We start from the raw sequence: 14,249 nt of genomic DNA, 5'->3' as shown, positions 1-14,249 counted from the left end.
ATGTTTTGCTTGCACTTTATGATGATTTCATGCGTTTTCCGGAACTAACCTATTAACAAGATGCCACGGTGCAGTTCTGTGTTCTGCTGTTTTTGGTTCCAGAAAGGCTGTTCGGGCAATATTCTCGGAATTGGACGAAATCAACGCCAAACATCCTATTTTTCCCGGAAGCATCCAGAACACCGAAGAAGAGTCGGAGGAGAGCCAGGGGGCCACCAGGAGGGTGGGCCGCGCGGGCCACACCCTGGCCGCGCCCCCCTATGGGGAGGCCACCCTGTCGACCCTCCTGCGTCGCCTCTTCGCCTATATAACCCCTTTCGACCTAAAAACGCAGTACCAATTGACGAAACTCCAGAAAGACTCCAGGGGCGCCGCCGCCATCGCGAAACTCCAATTCGGGGGACAGAAGTCTCTGTTCCGGCACCCTGCCGAGACGGGGAAGTGCCCCCGGAAGCCATCTCCATCAACGCCACCGCCTCCATCATGCTCCGTGAGTAGTTCCCCCATGGACTATGGGTTCTAGCAGTAGCTAGTTGGTATTCTCTCCTCCATGTACTTCAATACAATGATCTCATGAGCTGCCTTACATGATTGAGATTCATCTGATGTAATCGGTGTTGTGTTTGTTGGGATCCGATGGATGATACATTATGATTAGTCTATCTATAAAGTTTGTGAAGTTATTGTTGCTGCAATCTTGTTATGCTTAATGCTTGTCACTAGGGCCCGAGTGGCATGATCTTAGATTTAAGCCCTATACTTATTGCTTAGATTGTATCTACAAGTTGTATGCACATGTCACTGTCCGGAACCAAAGGCCCCGAAGTGATAGAAATCGGGACAACCGGAGGGGATGGTAGTGATGTGAGGATCACATGTTTTCACGGAGTGTTAATGCTTTGCTCCGGTACTCTATTAAAAGGAGTACCTTAATATCCAGTAGATTCCCTTGAGGCCCGGCTGCCAATTTTGGTAGGACAAAAGATGTTGTGCAAGTTTCTCATTGCGAGCACGTACGACTATATACGGAAAACATGCCTACATAATTAATAATCTGGATGTTCTATCTTAATGCTTTATCAATCCTGTCAATTGCCCAACTGTAATTTGTTCACCCAACACTTGTTACTTGTTATTGGAGAGTTGCCACTAGTGTAGATCGCTGGGAACCCCGGTCCATCTCTCATCATTATATACTCGTTCTACATGTCATTGGAAGTAGTATCAACTATTTTCTGGTGCCATTGCTCCTGTGTTACTATTATCGCTGTATTCTTTGTTACTACTGCTCTCATATTACTGCTACTTTCACATCACCCCTGTTACTAGTGCTTTTCCAGGTGCAACTGAATTGACAACTCAGTTGTTAAGGCTTATAAGTATTCTTTACCTCCCCTTGTGTCGAATCAATAAATTTGGGTTTTACTTCCCTCGAAGACTGCTGCGATCCCCTATATTTGTGGGTTATCAGAGTAGTTATCAAAAATCAACTGAAAAAGAAAATTTCAGTATCAATGATCACGCAAAGCAGAATTCCATTAACCTTCGGAAAGTTTACACAGCTATTACAGAAGAAGTCTTCAAAAGAACTACTACGACAGTTGTCGCCAAAGCTATTGTGACGACAACATCAAAAGAAACAGTAAAAAAGAAGATAGGGCATTCTACTAGACCTCCGGCTTCGATGAGCTAGGAGCAGGAGTCAGTTTGCATCCAAGATAGGCGAGGATCTTCTTTGAGTTGGGCTTTGCAGCCCTGATCAGCGACTGCCACTTCGTGGTCTCCATCTCCTGTGTGTCGCCGACTTTGGTCCAGTCGACGTTCTGCTGGCTGTCAGCAACTAGGGCAATAGTGCTTTCAATAGCAATCTTCATATTTTCTTGGCGAAGCTTCAGTCCAAGATCTTCTGGGGGATTGAAACACTTGGCAAGAGTAAGAAAAGTTGCGGGTTCCTTTTTCTTCGGGAAGAAATAAGGGTAGAGCCGCGATAGTCCTTCCCTGGCCGCATCAATGCCTTCGCGTGCTTCATCTCCGTGAAACTCTAGGAAAGCAAGTGCGTCAAGAAGGGGATCATTGTCGGGATCTTCAAGTTCATATTCTTGAGACGTTTTCCCTGGTGAGGCAATAATTTATTGATCAACAAATGAGTAAAGAAGAGCAAGTCCAAGGAATGCAAAAAAGTTCAGGCACTTACTGACAAAGCGACAATTTTGCGATTCCAAGCGCTTCGTAATTGCCTCTTCACGAGCAGATTGTGCGGTTATATGCTCGCTTAAAGAAGTTTCCGCCTCATGAAGCCTTTTTCGGAGGTCTTCAACAGAGGCAGCATCTGCTTCGGCCTTCTTACGAGCTGATTCGCTTTGCTCTAATTTCCTTGCAAGAGCGTCGGCACGTTTGTTGGCTTTGGCAAGACTCTCTGAAGTAAGCAAACAACGATAAAATGTTACGACAGACACACTAAAGGAGAATGCAGCAAAGTGAGACAAGAGAAAGAAAGTACCTTCTAGTTTATTCGCATGATCACGGTACCCGATGAATTGGGTACCGAGGCGAATAAATGACTGCCTCACGGGCTGGAGAGCGAACCAAAGGAAAAAAAGAAATCAATATAGAAGGTGAAAAATCGACAGCAATTAAAATTAAACAAAGGGAAGAGGCAAATATCGACAAACGTCGAGACGAAAAGAAAGAAGAGAAATACTTACGTCATTCAGTGAAGGAGTGGTAGACGTATTGGCCACCAGGACAGGGTCCGTGGATAGTTCTGTCCTAGCCCTCTTCGGTGAAGAGGCTCGGGGGCTTGCGACTGGTGTCGGAAGTTTTGCATCTTGAGGACGAGGCGAAGATTCATCCCCATCAGGGTGAGCTTCAGAAATAACTAAAGTACGCGACGTACTCGTTCGAGTAGTCGCGTCAATAGGTAGAATTTCATCCTCGTCATCACTACAAGAAAGGCGGCAGGACATTAATCAATATAGACAAAGTAAACAATGGCGGGCAATAAAACAGAGATAGGAACTTACGAGCTGATGAGAGCATCGGCGTAAGGGTCGAAAGTTGTCCTCTTTTCAGTAGGAACAACTTCTTCGGCAGCAGGAGTGCTGGTCTTGGATGGACCAGAGTCGACAACCTCATCCCTTTTCCTCTTGTTCCTTGGGGAAACAGCGGGAGGAGGAGAGTGTGCCGGTGCGGTAGCCTCGGAGTCAGCCTCCTTTTCAGAGGACACCGCAGATTTTTGAGAACCTGCGGGTTCACTCTCAGGGCAAGGAGCACCCTGGTTGTCATCAGTGACAACGGCTCGTTCTTCGACTTCTCCACCTTCAGGAAGGGGAGGAAGAGAAATAAGATCTGGATGGTTCTATAAAAAACAACGGGAGATGTCAATAAAAGAGTTATGCAAAAGGATGTTAAACAAAAATGAGCAAGTCGACAAAGGTTACCTTGGGGAGCGCATTGGTGGCGCTATATGGTTTTACGCGACAAGAAGAGGGGACAGCATCTTTCTTGCTTAGGGAAGAGATTTTCCGGACAAGTTTTTCTAAGTCCTTGACCGGCAAATCCACCGACAGGCGATCCACATCATTGTCGCCAGCATACTTCCAGAGGGGATTTTTGCGAGCCTGCAGAGGCTATACTCTGATCCTAAGGAAATATGCTGTGATTTGGATACCCGACAGTTCTTTGCCGCGGGTGCTTTGAAGCTCGTGGATGCGAGTCATCAGTGCCTCCGTCGCCGATTTCTCTTCGTCGGTAGCTTCTGCATCCCAGGATCGACGACGATAGATTTTCTCTTCACCGTCAAAAGGAGGAATGTTGTCTTCGACAGACCCATGATTCTCCTCGTGGATATACAGCCACTTTTTGCGCCACCCTTGAACTGAGTCAGGGAATTTGACATCGAAGTACTCGACATCAGGGCGAACGCAGATAACAACGCCGCCTATGTTATAGGCGACATTGGGAGATCCATTACGGCGACAAAAAAAGATACGTTTCCATAACGCCCAGTTAGGCTAGACGCCAAGGAAGGATTCGCAAAGAGTGATGAAGATGGAAATATGGAGGATAGAGTTGGGAGTGAGATGATGAAGTTGCAATCCGTAAACGAAAAGCAATCCCCGAAGAAAATTGTGAATGGGGGCAGAGAGGCCACGGATGAGATGATGAACAAAACTAACCCGATACTCCATTGGAGGGGTTGGGTAGCTTTCTTCACTGGGGAAGCGTAGTGCATCTGGCTTCTTGCTGATCCCCAGTTTCTTCAGCAAGTTAATGTCTTGGGCGGAGATTTTGGATCTCTCCCACTCAGCGCTCCCCAGATCTGCGGAAGCCATCTTCGATTCAGGAGTGATGTGCCTGGTCAATCTGCGCGGTGGCATCAACAATGGCGCAGGAGTACAACGTGAGAGTGGTTGAGCTCGAGGAGTGATACGCGTACAGCACGCGTCTGTTGGGAACCCCAAGAGGAAGGTGTGATGCGTACAGCGGCAAGTTTTCTCTCAGTAAGAAACCAAGGTTTATCGAACCAGTAGGAGCCAAGAAGCACGTTGAAGGTTGATGGCGGCGAGATGTAGTGCGGCGCAACACCAGGGATTCCGGCGCCAACGTGGAACCTGCACAACACAACCAAAGTACTTTGCCCCAACGAAACAGTGAGGTTGTCAATCTCACCGGCTTGCTGTAACAAAGGATTAGATGTATAGTGTGGATGATGATTGTTTGCAGAGAACAGTAGAACAAGTATTGCAGTAGATTGTATTCGATGTAAAAGAATGGACCGGGGTCCACAGTTCACTAGTGGTGTCTCTCCCATAAGATAAATAGCATGTTGGGTGAACAAATTACAGTTGGGCAATTGACAAATAGAGAGGGCATGACCATGCACATACATGATATGATGAGTATTGTGAGATTTAATTGGGCATTACGACAAAGTACATAGACCGCTATCCAGCATGCATCTATGCCTAAAAAGTCCACCTTCAGGTTATCATCCGAACCCCTTCCAGTATTAAGTTGCAAACAACAGACAATTGCATTAAGTATGGTGCGTAATGTAATCAATAACTACATCCTCGGACATAGCATCAATGTTTTATCCCTAGTGGCAACAGCACATCCATAACCTTAGAGGTTTCCGTCACTCCCCCAGATTCACGGAGGCATGAACCCACTATCGAGCATAAATACTCCCTCTTGGAGTTACTAGCAAAAACTTGGCCAGAGCCTCTACTAATAACGGAGAGCATGCAAGATCATAAACAACACATAGATTGATAATCAACATAACATAGTATTCTCTATCCATCAGAACCCAACAAACACAACATATAGTATTACAGATAGATGATCTTGATCATGTTAGGCAGCTCACAAGATCCGACAATGAAGCACATAAGGAGAAGACAACCATCTAGCTACTGCTATGGACCCATAGTCCAGGGGTGAACTACTCACTCATCACTCCGGAGGCGACCATGGCGGTGAAGAGTCCTCCAGGAGATGAATCCCCTCTCCGGCAGGGTGCCGGAGGCGATCTCCTGAATCCCCCGAGATGGGATTGGCGGCGGCGGCGTCTCTGGAAGGTTTTCCGTATCGTGGCTCTCGGTACTGGGGGTTTCGCGACGAAGACTATATGTAGGCGGAAGGGCAGGTCAGGGGGCCACACGAGGGGCCCAGACGACAGGCCGGCGCGGCCAAGACCTGGGCCGCGCCGCCCTAGTGTCTGGCCACCTCGTGGCCCCACTTCGTCTCCTCTTCGGTCTTGTGGAAGCTTCGTGGTAAAATAGGCCCCTGGGCGTTGATTTCGTCCAATTCCGAGAATATTTCCTTACTAGGATTTCTGAAACCAAAAACAGCAGAAAACAAAGAATCGGCTCTTCGGCATCTCGTTAATAGGTTAGTGCCGGAAAATGCATAAATATGACATAAAGTATGCATAAAACATGTAGATACCATCAATAATGTGGCATGGAACATAAGAAATTATCGATACATCGGAGACGTATCAGCATCCCCAAGCTTAGTTTCTGCTCGTCCCGAGCAGGTAAACGATAACAAAGATAATTTCTGGAGTGACATGCCATCATAACCTTGATCATACTATTGTAAGCATATGTAATGAATGCAGCGATCCAAACAATGTAAATGACATGAGTAAACAAATGAATCATATAGCAAAGACTTTTCATGAATAGTACTTCAAGACAAGCATCAATAAGTCTTGCATAAAAGTTAACTCATAAAGCAATAATTCATATTAGAGGCATTGAAGCAACACAAAGGAAGATGAAGTTTCAGCGGTTGCTTTCAACTTATAACATGTATATCTCATGGATATTGTCAATGTAAAGTAATATAACAAGTGCAATATGCAAGCATGTAGGAATCAATGCACAGTTCACACAAGTGTTTGCTTCTTGAGGTGGAGAGAGATAGGTGAACTGACTCAACATAAAAGTAAAAGAAAGGTTCTTCAAAGAGGAAAGCATCGATTGCTATATTTGTGCTAGAGCTTTGATTTTGAAAACAAGAAACAATTTTGTCAACGGTAGTAATAAAGCATATGTGTTATGTAAATTATATCTTACAAGTTGCAAGCCTCATGCATAGTATACTAATAGTGCCCGCACCTTGTCCTAATTAGCTCGGATTACCTGGATTATCATCGCAATGCATATGTTTTAACCAAGTGTCACAAAGGGGTACCTCTATGCCGCCTGTACAAAGGTCTAAGGAGAAAGCTCGCATCGGATTTCTCGCTATTGATTATTCTCAACTTAGACATCCATACCGGGACAACATAGACAACAGATAATCGACTCCTCTTTTATGCATAAGCATGTAGCAACAATTAATTTTCTCATATGAGATTGAGGATATCTGTCCAAAACTGAAACTTCCACCATGGATCATGCCTTTAGTTAGCGGCCCAATGTTCTTCTCTAACATTATGCAATGCTCTAACCATTTTAGTGGTAAATCTCCCTTACTTCAGACAAGACGAACATGCATAGCAACTCACATGATATTCAACAAAGAGTAGTTGATGGCATCCCCAGGAACATGGTTATCTCACAACAAGCAACTTAATAAGAGTTAAAGTGCATAAGTACATATTCAATACCACAATAGTTTTTAGGCTATTTGTCCCATGAGCTATATATTGTAAAGGTAGAGGATAGAAATTTAAAGGTAGCACTCAAGCAATTTACTTTGGAATGGCAGAGAAATACCATGTAGTAGGTAGGTATGGTGGACACAAATGGCATAGTGGTTGGCTCAAGGATTTGGATGCATGAGAAGTATTCCCTCTCGATACAAGGTTTAGGCTAGCAAGGCTATTTGAAACAAACACAAGGATGAACCGGTGCAGCAAAACTCACATAAAAGACATATTGTAAACATTATAAGACTCTACACCGTCTTCCTTGTTGTTCAAACTCAATACTAGAAATTATCTAGACCTTAGAGAGACCAATTATGCAAACCAAATTTTAGCATGCTCTATGTATTTCTTCATTAATAGGTGCAAAGTATATGATGCAAGAGCTTAAACATGAGCACAACAATTTTCAAGTATCACATTATCCAAGACATTATAGCAATTACTACATGTATTATTTTCCAATTCCAACCATATAACAATTTAACGAAGAAGAAACTTCGCCATGAATACTATGAGTAAAGCCTAAGGACATATTTGTCCATATGCAACAGCGGAGCGTGTCTCTCTCCCACACAATGAATGCTAGGATCCATTTTATTCAAACAAAACAAAAACAAAAACAAACCGACGCTCCAAGCAAAGTACATAAGATGTGATGGAATAAAAATATAGTTTCAGGGGAGGAACCTGATAATGTTGTCGATGAAGAAGGGGATGCCTTGGGCTTCCCCAAGCTTAGACGCTTGAGTCTTCTTGATATATGCAGGGGTGAACCACCGGGGCATCCCCAAGCTTAGAGCTTTCACTCTCCTTGATCATGTTGTATCATCTCCCTCTCTTGATCCTTGAAAACTTCCTCCACACCAAACTCAAAACAACTCATTAGAGGGTTAGTGCACAATTAAAATTTACATGTTCAGAGGTGACATAATCATTCTTAACACTTCTGGACATTGCACAAAGCTACTGAAAGTCAATGGAATCGAAAAATCCATCAAGAATAGCAAAACAGGCAATGCGAAATAAAAGGCAGAATCTGTCAAAACAGAACAGTTCGTAAAGACGAATTTTATTGAGGCACCAGACTTTCTCAAATGAAAATGCTACGTACATATCTGAGGATCACTCACGTAAATTGGCATAATTTTCTGAGTTACCTACAGAGAATTAGGCCCAGATTCGTGACAGCAAAGAAATCTATTTCTGTGCAGTAATCCAAATCTAGTATGAACCTTACTATCAACGACTCTACTTGGCACAACAATGCACAAAACTAAGATAAGGAGAGGTTGCTACAGTAGTAACAACTTCCAAGACTCAAATATAAAATAAAAGTACTGTAGTAAAAACATGGGTTGTCTCCCATAAGCGCTTTTCTTTAACGTCTTTCAGCTAGGCGCAGAAAGTGTGTATCAAGTGTTATCAAGAGACGAAACATCAACATCATAATTTGTTCTAATAATAGAATCAAAAGGTAACTTCATTCTCTTTCTAGGGAAGTGTTCCATACCTTTCTTGAGAGGAAATTGATATTTAATATTACCTTCCCTCATATCAATGATAGCACCAACAGTTCGAAGAAAAGGTCTTCCCAATATAATGGGACAAGATGCATTGCATTCAATATCCAAGACAACAAAATCAACGGGGACAAGGTTATTGTTAATGGTAATGCGAACATTATCCACTCTCCCCAAAGGTTTCTTTGTAGAATGATCAACAAGATTAACATCCAAATAACAATTTTTCAATGGTGGCAAGTCAAGCATATTATAGATTTTCTTAGGCATAACGGAAATACTTGCACCAAGATCACATAAAGCATTACAATCAAAGTCATTGACCTTCATCTTAATGATGGGCTCCCAACCATCCTCTAGCTTCCTAGGAATAGAAGCTTCGCGTTCTAGTTTCTCTTCTCTAGCTTTTATGAGAGCATTTGTAATATGTTTCGTGAAAGCCAAGTTTATAGCACTAGCATTAGGAATCTTAGCAAGTTTTTGTAAGAACTTTATAACTTCAGAGATATGACAATCATCAAAATCGAAACCATTATAATCTAAAGCAATGGGATCATCATCCCCAATGTTGGAAAAAATTTCAGCAGTTTTATCACAGGCAGTTTCAGCAGTTTTAGCAGTTTCAGGCAGTTTTTCGCGCTTTGTATTTGAAGTGGAAACATTCCCAACACCAATTTTTTTACCATTATTAGTAGGAGGTGCAGCAACATGTGTAGAATTAGCATTACTAGTGGTGGTAATAGTCCAAACTTTAGCTATATTATCTTCCTTTTCATTTTCTTTTTTTCCCACCTAGCACGCAATTCGGCCATCAATCTTATATTCTCATTAATTCTAACTTGGATAGCATTTGCTGTAGTAACAATTTTATTATTGTGATTTTCATGAGACATAACTTTCGATTTCAAAAGATCAACATCAGCAGCAAGACTATCGACTTTAGAAGCAAGTATATCAATTTTCCAAAGCTTTTCTTCAACAGATTTGTTAAAAGCGGTTTGTGTAGTAATAAATTCTTTAAGCATGGCTTCAAGTCCAGGGGGTGAATTCCTATTATTGTTGTAAGAATTCCCATAAGAATTACCATAGCCGTTGCCATTATTATAAGGATATGGCCTATAGTTGTTACTAGAATTGTTCCGATAAGCATTGTTGTTGAAATTATTATTTTTAATGTAGTTTACATCAACATGTTCTTCTTGAGCAACCAATGAAGCTAAAGGAACATTATTAGGATCAATATTTGTCCTATCATTCACAAGCATAGACATAATAGCATCAATCTTATCATTCAAGGAAGAGGTTTCTTCGACAGAATTTACCTTCTTACCTTGTGGAGCTCTTTCCGTGTGCCATTCAGAGTAATTAATCATCATATTATCAAGAAGCTTTGTTGCTTCACCAAGAGTGATGGACATAAAGGTACCTCCAGCAGCTGAATCCAATAGGTTCCGTGAAGAAAAATTCAGTCCTGCATAAAAGGTTTGGATGATCATCCAAGTAGTCAGTCCATGGGTTGGGCAATTTTTAACCAAAGATTTCATTCTTTCCCATGCTTGTGCAACATGCTCATTATCCAATTGTTTAAAATTTATTATGCTACTTCTCAAAGATATAATTTTAGCAGGGGGATAATATCTACCAATAAAAGCATCCTTGCATTTAGTCCATGAATCAATACTATTCTTAGGCAGAGACTAGAAAGCAATGGCGCGGCGGCACGCCGCGCCCGTGGTGTTTGTTGTTTGCTTTGAAAATCCCAAGGAAATGGTAGTGTGGATGCATTCAAATAGTCCAACTGAGAAAAATGGTTTGTTCTATCCAGTCACCAAGCTATGAACGCAAATAAAGATAGCATGCCATAATAACTCATCAGATACAGAACCCTATGCATATTCAGCAACAAAAGCCCAAAGAACATGGTCATATTAGGTGGGCTGGCGATGGTCAGAGTAGGTGGTTGGCGCAGACAGGCTCGAGCGACTCCTTGGTGGCGTGCGCTCGTGCATCTCTTCCTCTTCTTTAGTCCGTGACCTGAGCTCATCACAAGGGCTGTGGCTTGTCATCATGGGGTGCCTCAAGGGCAGCATCATCCTCTACGCGAGGCACGTGATCTGGATCCTTTTTGCGTGGAAGTCAAATGTCGTGGCTTCCGGAAGATCCAATAACCGTGACGCGCTTACACTTCCTAAATTGCACTCTGAATGTTTCCTATTTGCAAAAATCTCGAGCACCCTGAAAAAAAAACGTATTACCACTTCCTCCAAAGTGTACAACCAATACAGTTAAGAATGCCAATGTTTTTTTTCTTTGGGAGGATTAAAGAATGCCAATTTTACTACTATCCTCCAAAGTGCACACATGCTTAATTATTTCCATCGACAAAAACTGCTACTTTATACACCTACACATGACTGGAGGTAACTGACTGGATTTTTCACCAGGCTGTCTTACATAAAAGATCTAAGCTTTGTATCAGAATAACTGGGAACAAAAGTTCAGATCAAAAGTCACATTTCATACAAAATTTATGGGAGTACTTATAATATGGTTCTAGCTAGATTTCAGTTTGTGTCTTACCTTTGGAGGAAGGACATGAAGGTACATTATTATTTTTTTCTAATTCAGAGTATATATCAACAACATATTGTTTTTGTAACATCAAACATATTGCACGATGCACGAGTGTACTACTATATAAATTATACCTGTGATTTTTCGCAACTAAGTACTGAAGCTATAGCAACATAAGATATTCGGTCACTGGTATGTAGCAAACTCATATTACTAAAAACATCTAGCAGGAAAATATTGAAGATTCATTGCAAAGGCAACCATACTAATTAGGAAATGAGTTTGGAGTCACAACACGTATTGGAATGGATGCTTACATTAACACATCTAATGAAACATTAGAACTTCTAAAAAGTAAAGCTTGCATCCTTTCCCAAAATTAACACGGACTCTGCAAAGACAAAACAGATTTTGGTTGGCAATTTAAGAAATAACAACACAATAATACAATAGAGGAAAAGCTGGCCTTTAAGACCCACATTCGATCTTAAAGAGTGATTTATGTGGAGCTCATCCGTATACCTCGTATGTATCACCAGTCTAGTACTATTTGTCGGGTTCAACTTTGTAAACCTGAATGGTGAAAAATCCTTGCATCAGGTCCACAATTCAATTATCTGTATCCATTCTTATATCATTTCATTAAATAAATTTGATTACAGAAGCTCACAATGACAATGTAACATACTATGAAACGTTTTAAAGCAGACCTACTACTAACATCTTCAATGTTCCTGATACTGATCTCTTTCGGTGGATGTTATACCATGCAACTATACTGGCATCGAGATATATGATATATGTATTGCCAAATAGGAAAAATGTATACAATAATAACTTGGAACAGGGATATCTTGAATTTCAATATGAAACCATCATTTTCCTAAAAACGAATATAAACTACAATAGAGAGTTAACTATTTTGAATTGAGCTAGTAAGAAAATGCATCAAACAAAATCACATTAGCACCCAAAGTTGACCTTACCAAAGGAACACACATATACTGCATGTAGTCAAAGAACACCATTTTTAGCCTCCCGCGGATACTCTTTCTTACAATAAAGAAACCCAAAATCGTCCATTCCATCATGCCGCAATTTCCATGAACCTGTTAGAAGGAACAACCAAATGATTGATAGATCATATTTGGATTCTGGATCAACTTTGAATCTACGATCAAATACAACAGGTACTTCTATTGAACTATTTTAAAAAAAGATAACACCAACGCCAACTGGAGTTTTTATCTTTAGAAGTCATGCACCAAAGGAAGTGAGAAAAACAGCAAGGTGCCATAAGTTTACTCAAACCAAAAGGAGAACAGTTCGCAGACAAACCTACTGCATAGATAAACGGCGCTCATAGGTATACAGATTTTTTTTTCCGTATATACGCACCATTTCAGAATTTTAAGTAATATACTTGATCTCCTTGTACATGAAATTTTTGCCTAAGGAAAACATCAAGCATGCAAATACAAATCACTCTAATTTGCTCATGGCAACAATGAGACAAAAATATCCAGTTTAATGTGCATGTACATTGTATTACCGATGACGCCATCTTCCTTCTCCTCAATCCGAAGTGGGGCAGCACTCTGAGATGAAAACATCGGCATCTATCTTGGTCAAATAATTGTCCATGGGTAAAAGTTATTCGAGTCTGCAGGGAAAAACTAACATATTAATAGTACTGACCAGACCAATTTGAAGCTGCAAAGAGAATCTAACATATCTTATAACATGCAATCAATCATGTAGTGTGTACCTTTCTCTCTTGCCCATTGTTAACAGAGATCTTCAGGATAATCCTTTTATCCTCTTGTCTCAAAGCCCTGGCTCACGTACGTCACTCGTTGATGATAGCTAACTGAACTCGACGGCAGCTTACTCGGACCTAACTCACGGAGTGGAAGAAGACCATAACATCATTTCCCAAGTTTGAAACCAGCAAACAAACTTTTCCTTACTGGAAAAGGACTGAGTGGTTCCCAGACTGCAGCACAACGTGCCATCAAGTAGAACTCGAGCCAAGTAACATCCTTTCGCTTCCCAACAGCTCCACACAAGCAGTACCTTAACATCACATGGAAAAATTGTATAATGCAAGGAAAAAGTGCAGAGAGCTGACAATTACTACTAAAAGAGGCGACGACCAGCTGGAATTTCACAAGCCCATCAACTCATAGATGTTCTGTAACCATAGATGAAAAGGAACTTGTCCTCTCAATTCTCTGAATGTTCTGTAACCATAGATGAAAAGGAACTTGTCCTCTCAATTCTCTGAATTCTTACAGGTTATTAGCACATAATCTCTACCAACAGGGTTCTTCAACACAGAGAAAAAACACAGATAAGAATAAGAAAAATAGGTAAGAATCATGGCAAGAATGAACTTGCCTAGCATCACCTCTACTTTACCATTCCAACGCAGAAACATGCGTTCGACGCAGATCGAGTCGCCACAACCCTGTGCAGCCTCGACGCTTTAGCGGCTCTCCTTCAACAGCGGCAATGGCTGCCGCGTCGCTCCACGGCGCCACTGCGCGGACTGACAGCAGCCCTCTGTCTGGCTCTCTCCACCGCGACGCGACGCTCCCGACGCCTGCTGCGCGGCCACCGGTGCTGCTTCTCTCGGCGGCGGCCAATATGCCGAATCGTACCCTCAGTGGCGGCGAGGATTTTGACATGGACGGAGGCTATGGGAGGCGGCGGCGTGGACTTGGGAGCCAGCGCGGAGAAGCCAACAAGAAGGAGAAAATCAGATTTTTTTTTAGAACAGATAGCATCGTGGAGCAAAGAGGATTCTGGTTTCTAGAGAGATAAGCGGTGGTGGATGTGTGGTGGGGTCCAGCTAGTATATCTCTAGAAGGTAGGAGAGAAATATTTGGTATCCTCATCAATAAGTTGTTTAATGACAGTTCTCTTTCCTCAATTACCGGCAGCCACAGACAAAGAAGGCATAGGCAACCGGTAACCGGAAGGAT

At 42.0% G+C, this 14,249-nt stretch overlaps 1 long non-coding RNA gene across 2 annotated transcripts; it reads right to left on the bottom strand.

The window, feature by feature from the left end:
- Positions 1-10,524: 10,524 nt before the first annotated feature.
- On the bottom strand, positions 10,525-14,190 carry LOC127306367 (uncharacterized). 2 transcript variants are annotated; one of them, XR_007854630.2, is made up of 6 exons: positions 13,031-14,190; positions 12,805-12,925; positions 12,249-12,371; positions 11,785-11,835; positions 11,580-11,653; positions 10,525-10,923 (listed from the first exon to the last, which is right to left on the bottom strand). It is a non-coding gene; the product is annotated as an uncharacterized lncRNA (long non-coding RNA). The 2 variants fall into 2 exon arrangements; XR_007854631.2 differs by having other exon boundaries at positions 12,815-12,925.
- Between the last annotated feature and the right edge of the window lie 59 nt (positions 14,191-14,249).

Source organism: Lolium perenne, chromosome 6, assembly GCF_019359855.2.
Source record: "Lolium perenne isolate Kyuss_39 chromosome 6, Kyuss_2.0, whole genome shotgun sequence".
In the NCBI taxonomy this organism is placed as follows: domain Eukaryota; kingdom Viridiplantae; phylum Streptophyta; class Magnoliopsida; order Poales; family Poaceae; genus Lolium; species Lolium perenne.
The sequence above is the reverse complement of the archived record's forward strand: the minus strand, read 5'-3'. Positions and strand labels throughout refer to the sequence as shown.